Source organism: Corvus brachyrhynchos, unplaced genomic scaffold, assembly GCF_000691975.1.
Source record: "Corvus brachyrhynchos isolate BGI_N302 unplaced genomic scaffold, ASM69197v1 scaffold239, whole genome shotgun sequence".
Taxonomy (NCBI): domain Eukaryota; kingdom Metazoa; phylum Chordata; class Aves; order Passeriformes; family Corvidae; genus Corvus; species Corvus brachyrhynchos.
The window spans coordinates 7,755,326-7,774,870 of NW_008246057.1; the positions used below are offsets into that span (position 1 = coordinate 7,755,326).

Here is a 19,545-nt window from a genome sequence, read left to right on the forward strand (position 1 = left end):
CCCCGGAAACAGGGCGCGGGGGGGGGGCCGCCCCCCGCCAGTGGCTTCGGCCGCGGCGTAAGCACCGCGTCTGTGCTTGTTTGCGGTGAAGTTTCAGCCATCCCTCCTGGGCAGAGTCGCTTAAGAAAAGTGTCTCGGAAAAGCGCAGAATTTAGTTTCCATGTAGTGCTGCTCTCGTTTTCTACTTGGGGCGAGGTAATTTTGCTTAAAAATGTCTTCTGTAGCTTCTAGGTCTACACTGAGACAGCTGCTGTTGTTAGTGGTTGTGTTAGAACGCTTACCGGATTTCTCAGGGTGTCCAGTACACTTAAAGTTGTCTGCTGTGTATACACTTTTAGCCTACTAAAAGTGTAAAAACATTTATTATTATATTGAAAGGTTAAAGCCTCTTTTGCATTAATAGTGTTTCTATTTATCATTTCTAACTTTAGTAGGGTTGGGCTTTGCAGTGTAAAGACTTTTCTCCCTAGTGCTTATGTGTTAGAAGCAGTCCTGTCTTGTTTTTGGGGGGTTCATTTGAGAAATTTCAGTAATTTAGCATGAGCTGTCATATAATACTAAGCAGAGAAAACTTTTCAAGCCCCTGTAACATGAATGTACTTTCCAGATTTTTCCTCACGTGTTGTTGACTTTATGGCCCGCTATACATGTGTATCTGTTTTGCCTTTCAAGAGCATGAGCACAGCACTTTTCTTCTAAAGGTTATCTTCAGTAATGCAGTGTTTCACTTTAAGAGCAGACGAACACCCTTGGGAGGACATTTGTGGAGTACATACTGGGGGGAGTGAAGTCTGGAAGACTTTATCAACTATCCTCAAGATACTATGCTGCTACTAGGAAGCTGTGTTTGTGCAAATACTGGGCAGGGGCATTCTAGTTATTATTCACTATGGAGACAGGTCTTGCAGAGGAAAAAATTCTGTTAGAAACAACATAAATTCTTTTGTGGACTACTAGAAATTTGAGTGCTGTCCACTAGATATAAGACCAAAGGCAAGATGCTGACAGTTTTTGTACAGTTGGATGTGTGTCTACTTTGGTACTTTATGTTGCTAGGACCTTGCAGCTATTGAGGAATTTATTCCATAAGAGTTCTCCAGAGCAGTCATATATAAGAATTGATTGAGAATAAGTAAAACGAAATACCTAAACTAAGCATCTCAGAGAAGAGTTTTCTGAACATTCGTACTGTTGCGTAACAACAACTCTTTTACTTCTGGCGATGTAACACCCCCCATCCTTGTGACTGCTCTGCCTTCTTGGAAGCTCCTGGTAAGCGTCACCAAACCAGCTGAGTGTTGAAGTGTCCCTTGACTGTACCACTTAGGCCATGAGGCAAGTCCCTGATGGTACCAGGAGCTCTGGCGTGGTAAAGGTGGGAAACAAAGGATAAGCAATTACCTCTTGTAGCCTTGGTAAACCATTTACCTGCATGTAGCCCGAGTGGAACGGTACCATTGTTACTGCACTTTGGGGAAAAATGCTTAGTAGTTACTGACTTGATTTACGGTCAGGAAGGAAGCCTACTGATGATCAAAGTTAATCAATGATCTTCTGACCCTATAAACAGCAATCCTACGTGAGGCTGTTTGAGCTTGCCTGGACCGCAGCAGGCTGTGCCAGCGTCTCCCAGAGCTCACAAACCCTCAAGCTGGTGGTACTCAATGACTGTCAGCCCCTCACCCTCCATCTCCATGTTCCTCAAGGTGCAAACATTGCCTATTGGGAAATGCAAAGGGATTTGACATATTTTAGTGAATTTGAGGGGAGTTTTTCATAGGTACCTTGACACACATAGAAATAGGTGTACACATCGTTTTACCTGTGCGTATGTTAATTGACTGTGGTACAAATGTTACTATTTTGAATCCACAGTTAAATCATTGTTACAATTGTTGTGAAAACTATCAAATCACTTTGTATATGTTAAAGTACTCAAGTATTAAGTGCTGCTAAACCCTTCTACATACACACTGTTATCTTTCCACCCATATCCTTCGCAGTCTTATTGCTTTGGCATTCACAGCTTTTGTGTAAATCATTCCAAACTGCTTATTTGATCTTCCTTTGTATGCTTTAGTATGTGCAGTAAGTAGTAAAGTGAACCTCGCCACTGAACTCTGTAAAGTTGCATTTTCACATATCCATATTAAACCCTGCTTTTGCCAGTACCTTTGACAGTTTCTTTAAGCAGCCAAACCACTCATTCATTACATCTACGTAAGGCAAAATTGTGACAGGTACAGCATCCTCGTTGATAATGTGAGAGGCAAAGTACAGAACAGCAGAAGGCTAGACAGGTGATGAGCTTAGAGTAATGTTTGCTATCTTTCTGTTACCTTGTCTCCTGCAGCTTCTCTCTCTGGTGTTTCCACCATCTATGGCTTGTTTTAAACCAAGATGCTAAATGTCCAAAGCAAGAATTGTGTTTGTAGAACAGCCAGTGTAACAGGTGCTTAGTGCAGAGGGGGTCTTCTTCAATAAACATAACACATCACTAAAACTTATAACAGGGCCTTGGAAAATACAGGAGGGCAACAGAATTTTACACATTTATTTAAAATTGTCCGTCCATTAAAGTAGACTATCCTACCAAATACTTGTAAAAACTAGGTATTACAGAAGGAAGTGGCCTTTGAACCTGCTGGGTTTTTCTGTTTTCTCCTCCCTTTTTTCTTGGAATTCGTCTTCTTTGTGTTTTTAGAATCCTAAATACATTAACTTCTGAGAGATTTGGTTTTTCCTCTGCAAGAGTTTGAGTTAAAGAATGTGCATGTTGTGTTTTCCAACAGCTTGCTTCATTTTGCTGCCATTCACAGTGAAGAATATATACAGGGGGTTTTGTAAGTCCTGTTTTTTGCAGCTTGCTTTTAATTTTTAGGAGTTTCATCTTCAAAGTGAGCAGGTTTTACTATGGGGTTGCCACTGTAATGAGCAGTTAAAATAATCAGCCATATGCAAATAGCATGATGATACATGTATATTGGCTTAGTGTTATATAGAAAAGAATATTATAGTTTAGTGGGGAATTTTGCACCATATAGAGCAGACTGTTTAACTCATCATGACTGACATTTTCTCCTGAAGTAGGGATGATCTATGTATTTCAGTAGTATCAAAGTAAATTAATGTAATTTACGTAATACCTGTTGTAGTATATACTTTCAAAACAGACTTCACAAAGAAAGTGTTCTTATATGGCAGATGTGCCTTGTTTTCTGCACATCTTTGGCAGTTTATTTTGTATTTGTTACTGGCATCCTCAGTATTATTCAATTTACAACTATGGCATTGTTTGATTTCACCCAATTAGTGAAAAAATTGAGTAGTTTCTGTGGCCTAATGGTAGCTTTCAAGTGAAATCTAGAGTTTAAAGCTCTCTGGTCAAGAAGTAAGAAAAACTAAACTTTTTATTGTAATTTTTAAGTGGTTTTTTTGTTTTGTTTTGGTTTTTTTGTTTTTTTCTGAAGCAAAGGAACTTCTGTCCTAAATTAGTGTGATACATAGTTTAACCATGGTAGTATTGGTTTAGGTTTGGGGTTGTGGTTTGGTTTTGGAGCTTTTTTTGTGATGAGATAGAACTCAATGTGATGGGTTGTTAAAGCAACAACAGGGAAATAGCTAGATTTTTAAGGCCCTTATTTTCATTCAAGTGTGATGATTCAGAATAAATAGTGATTTTTTTTTTTTTTTTAATATTGGACAACATACTGGAAAGTGAGGTATGAGTCTTTTCTATAGTGTGACTGGTTTCCAGTGGATGTTGACATAAGAAATATTATTATATTACTATAATCTTTATGTAAACTCAAAACCTCTGTGCTCTCATTAGCAATTACCACGCAGTTGCGTCCCCTCCATCTCTCACTGGGACGATCAGTCTCTAAACGTTTAGAAGGTTACTAGTTTGTTGTTACAGCTGTGTGAAAGGTTGTTGGATTTTTTTTTTTATGTCATGTTTTTTAGTTTGCATTCACTAGTGTCATACAGATATGTTTTTCCTGTGATGTGTTAGTGTAAGTTTTGCAGTGACTGTTCACATTTTCTGTATATTTAATATAAAAGCCAGGTCTGGGGTTCAGTACTCACTAGCTTGAAAATCATGGCTGAAAATAGGCTTTTTTTAACAGCTGAACATTTTAGCAATGCTTTTTTGCAATTATTTGCAAACTATATGGGAAAATATATTTAATAATAGATTTCTCTTGTGTGACAATGATCAAAGAATTTGTGCCTATTTCAGCCCAAATAAGTTAAGTGGCTTTTCAATAATTATGCTGCTTACCTGTTGCTGTAATTCTGTATGCTATTTTCTGAATCAGTGTTTACCTCTAAAGAAAATAATCTGCAATCCAGCTAAAATGACTTTTTCTTTGTTATTCTTCTCACAAAAATAAACAATCAAGAAAACCCAAACATTAATTTGAATTGAACAAAATGTTTGGCCTGGCTTGAAACTATAGTCATCTTTAACAAATCAGAGAGGGGGGAAAATGGGAATGGAAGGGTTGAGGGGTTCTGGTGGGGTCTTTTTTTTTTTTAAAGACATCAGGGAGTGTAAAGATGCATATTTGTACTTTATCTTGCCTGTAGTCTGATGGCTCTGGCACTTGCAAGGAATGTGGGAGAGCCAGGTTCACTTCCCTGCTTTGCCTGAGGAGCTGAATCCACATCTGAGGAGAGTTCCCTAACTGCTCCACTGAGCACCCTGCTTCGGGTGGGTCTGTGTCTCCTTGGCTGACACCTTCCTCTCTGCATACATTATTTAAATGTTGCTTTAATAGGGATAGCTAAAGTATCTCAGCAGTCAAATTAGCCAGCCGCACAGCTCTGGAGGTGTTTCAATTGCTTAAGAGGCACTATAGGAATGTTTTTAAGTATAAAATGTTGGTAAGAAAAGTGATATGTAGTTTATTTCATAATGCACACTAAGCCAGTCATCAGAACTGTCTGCCCTCTAAGAGGTGATCTCCTTCCTAAGGAAAAAAACACTAAGTGTGGGTATATGTGTGTGTGTGTGTGTGCATATATATATATATATATATATACAGTTAAAGTAATCAGTCTGTTTAAGAAGAGTAATCACTGCAATATAAGAGGGAATGCTTTGCAGCTTATGGATTTTCTAAGGTGGCAAAATGTTTTCTTGGTTTGTTGGGTTGGGTTTTTTTCAGTGTGCTGGGGCAGTGTCACAGCTATGGCCTCTGCACAATGACACTCATGTCTGTATAATGGTCAGTGGGACTGAAGTTGCAAAACTCAAAAAATGTGTCCTGCAATAGACTGTTTCGTTGCTAAGTCAAAATATGTGATCTAATATGCTCCACTTGCAATCGCTCCTTTCTCATACATGAGGAATGATAATCTTGTGTTGATCCTATGCTATTGCATGTTGATTAATACATGTGGTTGGTGCAGTGTGTAAGCAATATGTTTAGCTTATGAAGAGAAAGTGTAACAAGGTGAATCCTGTAGTGCATGGAAAGGTGTCAGCAACCTTCTTTCAAATCTTGCATGTAATGTAGACTCTGTTTCATTCAGCATAAGCATAAAAAAATGGAGCAGTGCTAAAATAAGTACAAAAATTTGACTTTTAAATTTTATTTTATCAATCATCTGAGGGGCATATACTGGTTTTTTATTATTATTTTTATTTGAAGTGAAAATGTCTAATTTTTCTTGATAATTGTGAGGGCTGGAGATTTGAAAAAAGGTGAGAGTTACTCATGTAAGTGCAACTCCTGGAGCTGTCACCTAAAGAGAAATTTGAAACATCTCATGAGTTGCCACTGTGACAGTTAATGTGTTTAAAACATATTAAAGTAATTACTTTCTTCTTTTCCTTAGATACAATCATCTCATTAAGTTTGAGTAGCAAGTATTTAACCTCAAATGAAGCCGCCTGCCTGCAGTGGAACAGATGTGTAAGTTTGTTTGGTTTTCTCAATAAACTAGTGGGCAGCTTGTTTGGTTTGGGTCTGGTATCATTGCTTTTATTAATTTAAAGGAAGACAATGGATAAAAGTAACGAATAATTGTATGCCTGTGCATTGACTTGTATGGAGCTTCATAATTTAGCAGGAGGTTTGTATGAGTGCCTGACCCTTAAAAATTAAGTTTGGAAGCCTGGATATCTTTAGAGTGGTACAGAAATAGTAACTATTTTATGATTTATGGGGCATCTCTTACTCTGTGGTATCAGCTGGCATATATACATCCTTAGCTTGAATTATACTGCTTAAATAGGGGAAGTAACTTAGATGCTGCATTTGTCCTGTACTCAAGTTACAGGTGTCTCAATCAGATTTCATGTCTTCACTGAGAGACTTAGTTTTAATAGTTTCTTTTAGGATTTTTGTCTGAAAAATATTAAAACTTTATATATTCTGTTTGAGCTTTTGAGTACAGGTGTTATGGAAGCCTGAAATTCCTGAGTAAGATGCACTAGAAAAAAAATTCTTCATATGAAGATTAGCACTTACATGTAGAGTAACAATAAATGGTGTTCTTGTACAGTATTTCAGAGCTTTGTGTTTATTTCTTATCCCATCCCCTCTGTGCCCTGAATAAAATAGTTAAATTTTTAAGCTGTCTGTATTATTGGTTAACTTGCATGTTAGCAACAGATGGACAAAATGTTTAAGACAGAGAAAATGTTGAGCTAGGAAATCATGGTGGGGGTCATAGAATCAGAAGAAGGGACCTCTAAAGGCCACCTAGTCAAACCCCTTGCCATGAGGAGGGACATGTTAAACTAGACCGCATCTCTCAGAGCCCCATCCAACCTGGCCTTGAATGTTTCCAGAGACGGGATATCTACCACATCTCTGGAAAACCTGTTTCGGCATTTCACCATCCTCATTGTAAAAAATCTATTCCTTGTATCTAGTTTGGCTCTACCCTCTTTTTGTTTAAAACATTACCCCTTTTCCTATCATTACAGGCCCTACTAAAAAGTTTGTCCCCATCCTTCATTACAAACTCCTCTTCCTGAAAGGCTAGTCTAAAGTCTTGCTGGAGCCTTCTCTTCTGAACAACCCCAACTTTCACAGCCTTTCCCTGTAAGACTGTGGTCTCTGTAGGAAGAGAAAATTAAAAGCATGATTCAGATTCATTCCTTGAAGAAAAGTTTTCCTAGGTGACCCTTACAGAAGATGTGTGAGATTTTGTTACATACTAAATCTGTCTGTGGATTGTTCTTCATCAGAGTCTTAAGCAAAAATGAACTGCTAGTGCTTTCCAAACCCAGAGCAGAGCTGAAGAGCAGGAGAGAGTAGCTGTCATTTGCACCAGCCTCTCAGGTCAGTTTTAGAGCACTAGCAGTTTTCTTTCTATAAAGAAATCTGATAAAAGGGACAATGTTGTTTTTCCAGAATATCCAGAAGTTCACTCTCCATGTAGTTAATGCTGTATTTTAATATACTCATCTCAAGGTCACTGAATGCTTTGCACCGTTTCATTACATGATGTCAAGCACTGTGGTATATTATATTTGAAGTGCCTTTCTATTGTGACTCTCAAGGTTAAAAGCCTTCAATAAAAATAATCCACTTAGTACTGCCTGTCTAATGAAAGTGAGTATTTGGTCTTGGTACCTTCAAGAACTATTTCTTGATTTATAGTCCCATATGAAATAATTGTTGACTGCAAGCTCACTGTTCTGCTTGATGCTTTCTTCATTTGTGATTAAGGCAGCTCTCTTGACAGTGGGTACCCTAAAAACAGATACTTATAAAGAGCTGCTGTCTCCTGAGAACAAAGATTCTGCTGTCCAGATGTTACCTTCTCTGTTAAAATTTTTAATTTTGGTAGGACAGCAGTTGTTACAGGTCTACATTCTTTAGCATCCATTGTAAGAGTTCATCTTCCAGTGCATATGCTATACAGTAATTTTTGTGTAGTTTAGATCATTGAAGAAAATCTAGTTCCCGATTAAAAGGATCGAGTTGTGTTAGATGTGCCATGAGAAGGTGGGAGAGAACAAAGCAATGTGAAAGCTGCTGCCTGTTTGTCTCACACCCAACTACTGGCTTCTAGCTCATGACAGCTTTTCTTAAATTAAGATTTGAGACTGAAAATCCCAGTGCTACAATGTGGCATACCTCATGGCAATCATATAATATTTTCTGGTTTTTACTCTGTGGTTCCCTTTCTTTATTCTGCATTAAAGGTGGAAACATGATATGCATGATATGGGAGGGAGCATGTGTACCGACGGGAGGAAAAAAACAACCAAAAGACACCAGTGTAAAACTCATTTCATGGGAGGTTGTCACTTGCTGTGACTTGCATTAATAGCTGCTGAAACAGTGAGAGGAGTGGGTCAGCTTTCAGGGAGCCAAACAGTGTGCAGACCGTGCTGTCAGCAGCATCCTTGCTTTTGATACTGGGAAATGGGAGGAATTGAGGTAATGTTTGTTTCCTTTCCTAGTGATTTTGAATTGTCTCCTGTGGCTTACTGAACTGTATAGGCGGACCATAATCCATTTATGACAGGAAATAAAATGATGCTCATAAAGAGCAGGAAGATTCCTCTTCCTTTTCTCTAAATGTTTTTATTTCCCTTTTCTATATCTCACAAAAGATTAGGTTTATTAAAATAATTATTTATAATAATAAAAATCAAGTGAATGGGAAGGGTTATCCATTTCTTTACCTGTTCTTTACTAATAGTGCTGTTCTGAATAGGACACCCATGTAGTCGTACTATGTAAAACTTATTTAAAAACCAAGTTGCATTATATGAATTAAAGCTCATGAGCTGCATGGGTTGGAATACGTACTACAAAAAGCTTTATTCTTAATTTAAAATTTATTGTATTTTTTGCTTCTTGAGCAAAACCTTATTTGGTCAAATTAAGATCTGTTTATGGCAGTAGGATGGTTCTTTTGGGAGAAGAAGCTATTAGAAGGAGCTGTTTGTTTGCCTGGGGTGGGAGAGTTTTCTTTGTACTTCCTGCTAGTGCTCAGTGGGGTGCTGGTGGAAGCAGTGTCAGCTTCCTTTAGCTTGGTTATGAATCAGTTAAGTCTTTGCAAAGTCTCACCTTCCCTTGAAGAAGGCAAAGAGAATATACCCCTAAAAGAGGTTAAGAGGAAAATACCTCTTGTCATGGAGGCTAGGAACTGGCTGGTTGACAAGTGAATACAGAGATAAGCATGCTTCTTTCTCCCTCCCTCTCCCCTGTTCCATGAATAGGAAGGTTTGTTTTGAGAGGGACAGAGATGTGATCATTGTTTTTTAAACTAGGATTTCAGGTGAAAATGTCAGATGCTACTGATGAATGTACAATTGACTTTGAAAATACAGAATGACAAAAAATTCTTGAAAGAGGAATAAGAAGTTCACCCCTATCACGGGCATGTGCATTATGCCTGTATGTGATATGAAAGCTTGGTTTTAAAGTTACTTCTTTGTTACAGTTCAGGTACTCACTGGCACAGTGGTGAAACCGAGGGTTTCTGAACTCTAAAAATTACCTTGGATAGCATTGTGAATTTTGCTTTCTGGTTTATTTAGTAGATTTAGTAAAGAGATGATCTTTTCCTTACTTCAAGAAAAATCTAGACATGCTTCTATATATTTATTACATAAGGAAGAAAGAAGATACCCTCAGTTGCAAATGATTCTCCAAAGAAATATTTCTTCTCCATACCAGGTGTTTTCTGACTTGAAATAAAGTTTTTGTGACAAAAGAATGATTAAGCTTAGGTTTAAAAAACCCCTATGAAGTATTTAGATTACGGTTTATACTCTTGAAAAAATTCTTTTGTCTTTTTGGGTACTATGAATTACATTTTCTTTCTAACCTTCCTTTAAGTTCACAAGCATTCCAGGACACAAATGTTTTAATACAAGTACAATATTGTGTCATGTTACACATGTACAAATATAATGTATACAAATAATGAAAAACCTCTCAATAGCACTGTTGAAACTATCTGTGGACATATAACCAACTGGCATCAATATGAGCACAGAACTGGGTTGATGGGTAGCTGTGAAGGGTTTTTAAAACAGACATCTTCAGACTTCATCTGGTTAGCAGGCAAATAAATACTACTATATGGTAGTCTTAGTTCACCAGATACAGTTCCATTTTTTATATTAGAAAAGTTATGGTAGTAACGGGTTAATGTAATATATTCTGTAAAGGACTCCGTTTACATTCTGTGAGGTTTTTTCCCACTTTCTATTTACATGGATGTTTTCAGTAAGAGTTCCAAGAAGACTGACTACACAAAATATGGTGTGTCTTCCCTGTTTTTTTGTTCTTCATCATCCTGCCTATTCAGCTTTCTAAGCCTCAGCTTTCTTCTTTACAGGTGTCTCATTTCTTACTGTTTGAAATCATCCTTAAAGTGCTTGAAGTTTCACTCTTTCTGGATTTAAAGATAGACATTTAACAAAAAAAACCACAAAAGTGGGTTTTTATTATGTTGTAAGCTAGGAAGGTAGAGTAGTCAGTAGAAAAATCACCTGTACTAATCCTATCCAATTTATTTTGTCAGTTGTGGGCTGCATGGGAGGAGAAAGAGAAGAGTCTAATGGGCTATTCAGAGAATTGATCACTTGGAGAGAAGAGTTGTTAGAGGAGCTTTGCTTTGAATTTTCTGATGCTTTTCTGAAAGCGGGCTGCTGTTCTCTAGCAATATGGAGTAAATCTTTAGTTTTTTGCTTTTCATTCTTTTCTAACTTACCTATTGTCACTGTGGTTTTGGTTGTGTGCTTTTCCTATTCTGTGATGATACTGATGCATCTTTCCTACTCTGTTCTTATTTTTATCTTCTCCATTTTACCCTTGTGTTGTGTTACTGCAACCTTCATTCATCTCCTGTCAGCCCCAAATTGTACAGCATGTGAAACTAAAAGCAGCTTTGATGTCCTGGTCTAAAAGTGCTCTAAGCCAAACAATACATACTTCACCTGTGTAAAAAAAAATCTCTAAATTTTTTCTTAAGAAAACCATCTTATTTCTTGTAACATTAAGAATTTCCCCATCATATCAGCATATGATACTGGTTTGTCAAAAATTATAAAAGATAAAAATATCAAAATAAATGTATAATTTGCTGTAGCAACACTGAACTGATATGTAAGACATGGGAAAGTCCTGCTTAAAGTTTTAATGAAACTATTGCTTAAAACATTGGCATTTTAACAAATGAAAGATCTGACATTTGGTAGGTGTGAACAACAGCTCAGAAACATATCCTGCAAGTATTGCATGGCTGATAATAAGAAGTAACACTTCAACACTTGAGACAGTTTGGATACTAGACATGATTGACTTAGTGTGGTAGATCTGTTTTTTATGAGTAATTTCTTAGTAGAAGCTGGGACAGAAATTATTAGCATGTGTAGAACCTGCTTTTTTTGTCCTTCGTTACAGTGTGCTGCAATGGGAAGTTAACAAAGGACATGTGAAGGGATATAGTCCCATTTGAGAACTGATGGTATTTTTAGTGCACTAAGGAAAAAAAATAGCAACAATTAAAGGCTTATCAGGTGGTTGTAGGTGTGAATAGTGCTACTAATTCTAGTGGTACATAATGTTATGTATGGTGGTAATGCAACATGCTTCTTTTTTTACTAAAAGTTGGGAGTGTCATTGTTTTGACCAGGGTGATTGTTTTGTTGTTGTAGCTTTACATTTTTATTTTACTTATAAGATAAGCGCTGTTCAAAACCATGTGGAATGGGGATTTCTGTGCTATGGGCTTTAGCATATTTAAGGGTGTTACTTATAAAGTCTAGGTGGTGGAGGATGATGCTTCAAATAGATATATGCTTAATAAATTGGCAGATAAATTATGAAGATTGATTTCTCCAGAAATAAGGTTGAGCTTTGAACTTGATACCCTGTGTCAGACACCTTCTTTATTCTTACACATGCTGAACAGTTAGCCTGCATCACTGAGTCTGATGAAACATTTGGGTACTGAGCTTGTTTGCCAAATCCAGTGGGCAGAGTGGGAGCTTCAGACAAAGTTTGTTAAAGAAGCCCTCCTGTTCAGTCACAGGGTGCAGAAAGAACCTTCGTGCTTTCAAACTCCTTCTCAGAGAGGATCCAATCTTACCCCACACTTTGTCACACTTTGCTTTTGTTTAAAGGATTATACAGGTGTACTTGAACCTTTATACAACTTTATCCTGCAGGATTAAGGATGGCAAACCAGATATATAAATATATATGTGATGTATTATGATAATCATTAGATGCAAATGATTTACAGAATTATTTACTACACAGTATAGGAACTGTAACAACTATTATATAGTATAGTGCACTATGAAGCAGTATTCAAGCAGTTTTGTTAAAGTAATTTTATTAAAGCTGGCAAAACAATTAAGTAGATTGATGTTACTCATGCATAGGAACGACCTTGGGCAAATCTCTTTAGCTCAGCCTCAAGGAGTAAGAGGAGTAACCTTGAGGGATGTCTCCACTCAGGGAAGGAATCTCCATACATACACTGCAAGAAGGCTTATGGCAAAAGACCCTGCATTAAAATTTGGGACTCAGCTTTTAGAGTGTGAAGTGACTGATGATAGTCAGATGTCTCCAGCTGTGTCAGCTCAGCAGCTTTGGATAAGTTATCAGTAGTATCACTTGTTTGTTCTTTTATCCAGGAACAGATCTACCAAACCTTCATCTCACTATCAGGATGTTTAGCTTTGGGACTGATGAGTCAGACTGGTTTGATCATTATTCAGTGCCAAAAGCAGCATGATGCTCCCTTTTTCGTTTACCACTTGTAGGTTTGCAAATAGGGCATTGTTCAAGTTGGTTTTCACCCATTCCAGGCAGAGCATCCTGCTACACCACTAAACAGGGCTACCAGAACTAAATGTCAGCCCAGTGTAAATAATATACGTGCTAACATGAACATCCTTATTTATATCACGCTTTGATTAATACGAAATGTATAATATTGTATAATAGTAATGTATCATATTTTAAAAGCATTATCTCAATTCTTTTAAGAAGTGTTATGATTGAGGATATGAGTGTAAGAACTCAAGAACTGGATCCCCTTTTTTTAAAATAAACATTGCTTTAAAAATTACACCTTCATTTTCACTTTGTTCCAAAGTATTTTTTTAAATGGTGCTAATTTGGAAATCATATTGTTTCTCTTCACTTTGACCACTGTCATGAACTATTTTCAACCTCTTACACAATGGAGTAAGAGCCACTGTAGTTTTGTGCAGGGGGAGCTGGCATGCACACTGTGTTGCAGATGATTTAGGGTTTCAGATGGAGATACTGGTACAAAGCTGGAGCTTTTAGTTTTGAATCTTTTCTGAGGTTTCAGGGAATATCTGAAAATTATTAGTAAACAGCATCCCATTGACTTTTCATATCATACAGCAGCAAGAGAAGAAAACAGCTGTACAAATAAAAATGTCTTTGAAGAGTGAGAGGCTAAATTTGAGGAGTTTGAGTGTGTACAATGTTAGGTGTTTTCTGTGTGCTGGTTAGATTTTAACTCAATGCTGTCCATTTAACAATAGTCTATGACAAACTTTCACTTCTGAGCTGTTACCTTCTTGAATTATTATTAATTTAGAGGTGGTGGGAAAAACAGAAAACATAGAGAAGAAAATGTAGGAAAATGTAACTTGACCCTATTTTACTGCTTAAAATCATGTGTGTTCACAGTAAAATTATTTGATATTTTGCGGGGCAAGAGGCAAGAAAGAGGGGAATATTTACATTTAGTGGCCATTTTTATCTTTTTTAGTCTCTGATTCAGGTAAATTCCTGTATTTGTAATTAGAGTTGAATACTCAGAGTGTAATGGTGACTGTAATACTCAGCTCTCTATGCCTTGTTTTTTTTTTTTCTCTGCTTGCAATGACTGATTTAGACCCCAGCATACACCAAGCCCTGAGTTTTCCAGCAACATGAAGGGGCATGAGCATCTTTATACTTCATCAAATTGGAGATCTCTGTGTTTTGTCCTGACAAGTAGCAGGAGCGCACCAGGGAGCTCACAGAAGACTATTCATGTCAACAAGGAGCAGTGTTCAATATTGGTGGTGCCGTTTCCACTCTTCATTCCTTTGTGTCCAGATGGAGCATATGGGGTTGCGAATGTGAGAGGGTGTTTTACAAGTTGGAGAGAAAACCTTTGGGAAACCACAGCAGTTACTGGTTTTCATAAGGTCTGCCCTTCAGGTGACTAAAAAGTAATGGAAGAGTAAAGGTGTCACCTCTTTTTTCTTCCAGCAGTTCTCTACTAATCATACCTCCCATGGAGTCCAGAACAACTTTTTTCTTCTATTAAGTGTGGCTTTCTGTACTTTATTCAAGATTAAACTATTGCATACCCCTAGTTCATGCTTGTACATCTGTGCCAATTCGTGTGAGCTTCTGTGGGACTTGAGAGTAGGACCCACCTTGTTTCAATGTAACTAACAGTTTTTCAGTTCTAATTCTGCATTTTGATTGATCAGTATCTTGCAGACCTCTGTAGTTCCTTATGGGTGAGCTAGTACTGATATTTTGTCACAGAAAATTTCTATAGAAAAAATGCACTCTTCTTAGTTTTCTTTCTTCAAGGGATTTACAACTTTGAAAATCACTAAGGTTCACTGGACTATAAATTTATACGAATACGTTCTGCTTATTTGTTTAGGATTTTGGATGTGTGTTCTGTGGGTTTTTGGAGGGGGTTTTTTGTGTGTGTGTTTCTGTTTTGTTTTGTTCGATTGTTTTGCTTTAGCAAATATTTCATAATTAGCATAGTACCTGCCATTGCAGTTGAAGCAAATAATAATTTCTTAAAGTATGTGTTTCTTCTTGCTCATATTGTTTGCTCTTAGGGTTTTTCTTTTTATTCGGTATTCTTAATGATGCCTGTACATTTCCAAAAGTAAACAAGATTAATGCTATTATAAAACTGACATTGGTTTGTACAAATTACTTTTAATGAGCTTTTATGTACATCTTATGCTCAAAATTTGTCACTACTTTTGATCTTTTTTCAAACTAGTAAATGCTTTTACTTTTACTGTCTCCACAGTTTGAATCTTTCTTGAAAAAACTTCTCTTGCATTTTGCAGGTGTATGTCTTTGTATTTACACTACTTCCTCTTCAATAATAATGTCAAGTTTTTTGTTTTTAGCTGCTTTTTCTAGACCCTTATTTGCACCAAGATTCTGTGATATAATCAAGTTCAGGATTATTGCCTGACTATTCAATCTAAAATTGTTTAAAGCTTATAGGCTACTCTCTACTTTACAAAAAATAATCAGCTTATGGTTCAGTGTTCTTGCATACTTTTCATACTTCTCTCTGTGTTAATGTATGTCTCTGCAATTCTGAGACACCAGTGTCTCACTTTGTACCTCCTTCCTTCAGCAGTGATTTCTTCTGGTCGTGGCAGTTTGCTGCGGCACTCAGGACCAGTGACATTCTCCAGACGTTTCTTGTCAACCACTGTACTCTTTCAGTAATCCCATCTTGAATGGAAAATCCTATAAAATGTTTCTGCAGGCTTCTTACCACAGCAAGCCACTGACTACAGCTGCTCAGCAGCTAATAGGCCAGAGTAGCACATTTGAGTAGAGAGTTGTTCCTTAGTTACATTTATTTTCTTTGAAGTTTTTTTGTTGCAAGGTGACTCTGTATCTCATTGTGGAGATTTCAAAACCATAAATCACTTTGAGTTGACTGCCTATAGCTTTTTATACCTTTGAGAACATTTTTCTTCTTGAATATTCTGTTCATTTAGCAGTAGTCCTTAATTTTGAGTTTCTTGGGTCCAAGAGTAAATAAGCTATGTAAACGTGGTCATAACCAAATTCATACTTTGTTCCAGGTGACTTTAAAATTTTAAAACACTCCTGTCTTTTTTTGTTTCTTATTAAGACAGATTGACTCTTATATAGAGTTGGCATGGGAGGAGGAGATGAAAAGCATATCTATGTTTCTAACCCTGAGTATTCTGGGGACTGTATTCTAAAGAAAATTCAGTTGAAAGTGCAAGGGTGTTTGAAGGGAAGTAGATTGACTTAATTTTACAGCGTCATGTAACATCATAACACAGAATCAGAGAATGATGGCGGTTGGAAGGGACCTCTGGAGATCATCTAGTCCAGCTCCCCTGCTAAAGCAGGTTCAGCTGGAGCAGATTGGAAAAGATCTTTGTCCAGTTGGGTTTCGAATATCTGCAAAGGAGACTCCACAACCTCTCTGGGAGCCGCTTCCAATGCTCTGTCACTGTCAAAAGAAAAGCTTTTCCTTGTATTCAGATGGACCCTCCTGTGTTTCAGGTTCGTTCTAGTTAGGTTTCCTCTAACTAGACTGCCCTGCTGATGGCAACCCTCTGAGCTCTGCCATTCAGGCACTTATCAAAGCAACAAAAATCATGCTTAGATGTTTGAAAGAAAATGGAAAAAAATACATTCAGAGTCTTCTATGGGGCATCCAACTTTGGGGATTTCCCAGGAAGTGATTGTCTCTTCTAATCTCAGCTATTTCTGCTAATTTCTTGAAGACAGCAAACAAGGCTGAGAAAAATACGTACTATGTAGCCAGAGACCTATAGCAGCCTTAAAGTGGGCAAGATACAAATAATTTTTTCTTGTCTTACACTCAGTCATAAGTACACTAAAGTACTGTAACTGACCACAGTCTGTAAGTGCTTTCTAACGCTGCTAATAGCATAATAACCCTGTTAACAGCATGGAGGCATTTTCATAAATGCTAAGCATAGATATATAAATAACATGTAGCTGCAAAGGGAAACCAAGGTTTAATTGCACAAAAGGGGGACAAAGACCATGTGAATCAACAGTTCAAGCAGTAAAAACTGCAGTCAAAAACTAAGGATACAGAATAATCAGGAAAGATTTCTGGTGGACTGAGAAAAACTTTTGGTCCAGAAGAAATAAAGGTAATAGGATCAGGAGCAGGTGAGATTGCATCCCACATTTTTTGGTGGAGGAGAGTATGAATATTAAAAACACAGTGACAGCAAGGAGAAATAGGGAAGGAAGAAGACTACCACCATGGTTCCTGCTTCAAAGTCCAAATAGCTCCCTCACCTCTTCACCTCAGCTTCAGTAACTTAGGACTGTCAAGAACCACAGCCATCAGTATTTAACTTACATGGCATCCGCTCAGTGGTATTGGGTACTCAAAGCTAATTTAGGATAAGGTGATTAGGGCCTAAGTGTTTGAATATGTAGTGATAATGGCTGATAATGATTAAGAACTTAACCACTGGCAATGTGTTGTTAATGAATGTCAATCTAGTTAAGTGTGGTTGTGAAGTTTGCAACTGGTCATATTTATCAGATTTTCAAATCTTCCCATCACAGCTACCTTAAGCTTCACTGTGTTAAGCAGTCACTGCTTATCGGGACAGAGGCATTTGAAGCATCTCTGCAGGTTTTTCTGTTTAAAGCCTAGAATTGGTTTTGCATAGTTGAGAAATTACAGGAATTGAAGGATAAAGATGTGATTACCTGTTCTGAGCCAAAGAAATTGCACACAGCTTCATGAGAACCCGATGCCAGTAGATATGTGTTTATTTTATGCAAATCTAGCTAGGATTCTGTAATGTCCTTACTGTAACTTGGCACTTCCATGCATAATTTATGTCCTGTAAGCTCTGCATCAAGTCGCTTGTGAACCTTTCTGTTCTGTGATCCTAAATCACAACAGCTTATTATATTTTCTTGCTTTTCCTGTTTGCAGTACAAGCTCCAAATTCACAGATTAGATCAAAGTAAAGATGAAACAAAAATCCTCTTGAATTGATTGCTCTTAAAAAAGGTTGGCTATATTACACTCTCTCTTGTCCCAGATCCACGTACTTCCGTATCATCAGTATGTGTGTGATCACTAATTTCTCTTTCATTCAATTTTATACTGAGTCATGTAAATTTAGTCTGGCAGCCAGAATTGTTCTCACATGAGATTTCACAAGACAGTGGAAAGTCCTTTGTACTGTAAATTTCTTCTAGAAATCTAAGGCTTTTCTTCAAGTCTTTCCCTTCATTGTTCTTGATGCTCAACCCTCATACCTTTTGGTATCTGAAAATATCTTTCTTTTTCTCCCCCCAAGAATGAGAGAGGAAGGCACGAATACTAAAACTCACACAGAAAGAAAAGCAGACTTGCTCCCTACCTCTTAGCAAGTTCTGACTGCTCCATCTCCCTTTTCTTAAAATAGCTGCAGTAAGATCATTGTCTTTCTTTTTCCCTGCCACTTCCCTTGCACTGGAAAAGAAAGGAAGTTATCACTATGCTAGGCTTTCCATAAATCAGAAGTTCACAGAAAGTGAGTGTTTCTAATTTCTCTTGTAAACAGACCTCAGAGAAAAATTAGTTAAAATAGGTTACAAAGCTAATATGACATTGTTCTTGATACAGGGGGAAAATGTCGGTGTGAATAACAGCCTTTTTAATGTGTTTTGTGGCTATAGCTAATTTCACCATTGCTGAAATCATAGAATATGCTGATTTGGAAGGGACCCATGAGGATCATCAAGTCCAACTCCTGGCCCTGTGCAGGACACCCCAAGAATCAGCACAATTCTTCTTGTGTTTTAGTAACACGTAAAAGCTGTGAGAAGTTTTTAAAATAATCATTTTAAATTTGTGTTTTGGCTTCAGCTGTGGAGAGTTTAATGAAATTTAGTTTGCAAAAATTGCAATGCATAGTGTAGTATCACTAGTGTGGCCAAAAATGTTTATCTTGAATGAAGGCACTAGTAACTGCATTAATGACACAAAATAATAAATTGGAAAGGGTTTGGCAAAATTTAAAATTCTAATATAATAGTGGGGAAAAAAGTGACCGATAAATGCAGACAGCTTTTTCATGTTTGTAAGGGACTGCTGGGGGGTTCCAGTTTTTGAGGCTGCTGTTGCCCTTTTGTATGCAACTTTACATGCAACTTCAGAAACCTACTGCTTGTACTGGAATTGGTGGCGAAGAATCTTTACTCAACTGTCATGTTATAAATGGGCTTTTTAGTGTAACTTTTGGGTATGTGAGGGACTTGAGCTGGCAGTGCTGCACTAGGCACCAGCATATGCGACTGTGTGTGTCTTTGCTTCTGAGTGATGTTGCTATGCTTTTGGAAGACCTCTCTGTCTGTACAGCATTTATACAGCCCAGTTGTCCTAAATTAAACATTTCAGTTTTTAATAATGAAACTCTAAAAGTAGCTTGTGTGGGAGTGTTATGGCATGAATACAGATGTGTGACTATGGTCAGAGGAAGAATGATTAGTGTGACAATGCTGGACACCCTTACAGAGGTTTCTTGTTTTCTTTTTAAAGACTGCTGTCAGTAATGAAGGGCTCACATGTACAGGACTGTGAAATAACATTTGATTTTAAGTACATAGTTCTGTGCTAATGGGATTAAATGCCTGCTTGTGTTCACATATATTGGTAGATATAGACACCTATATAGTATATGGGGTTAGGTATGTATGTGTGTGTGTATTTCAGTACATGTGTGTGCATGCAGTGGTTGAATTATGATGTAGGATGAGGCATAGGTATGTGCAAGCAAAT

At 37.4% G+C, this 19,545-nt stretch overlaps 1 protein-coding gene across 3 annotated transcripts in view; it reads left to right on the forward strand.

Moving 5' to 3' along the window:
• The first annotated feature begins 49 nt into the window (after nt 1-49).
• ZBED4 (zinc finger BED-type containing 4) overlaps nt 50-19,545 on the forward strand; it is a 29,513-nt gene continuing 10,017 nt past the window's right edge. For 2 of the 3 annotated variants that reach the window (XR_001865728.1, XM_017745907.1), the window contains exons 1-2: nt 4,627-4,717; nt 5,848-5,924. The gene's annotated coding sequence lies outside the window, so the exon portion shown is untranslated. Of the gene's footprint in view, nt 196-4,626; nt 4,718-5,847; nt 5,925-19,545 lie in introns of those variants that run through there. The other variant, XR_001865729.1, reaches the window with a different exon arrangement.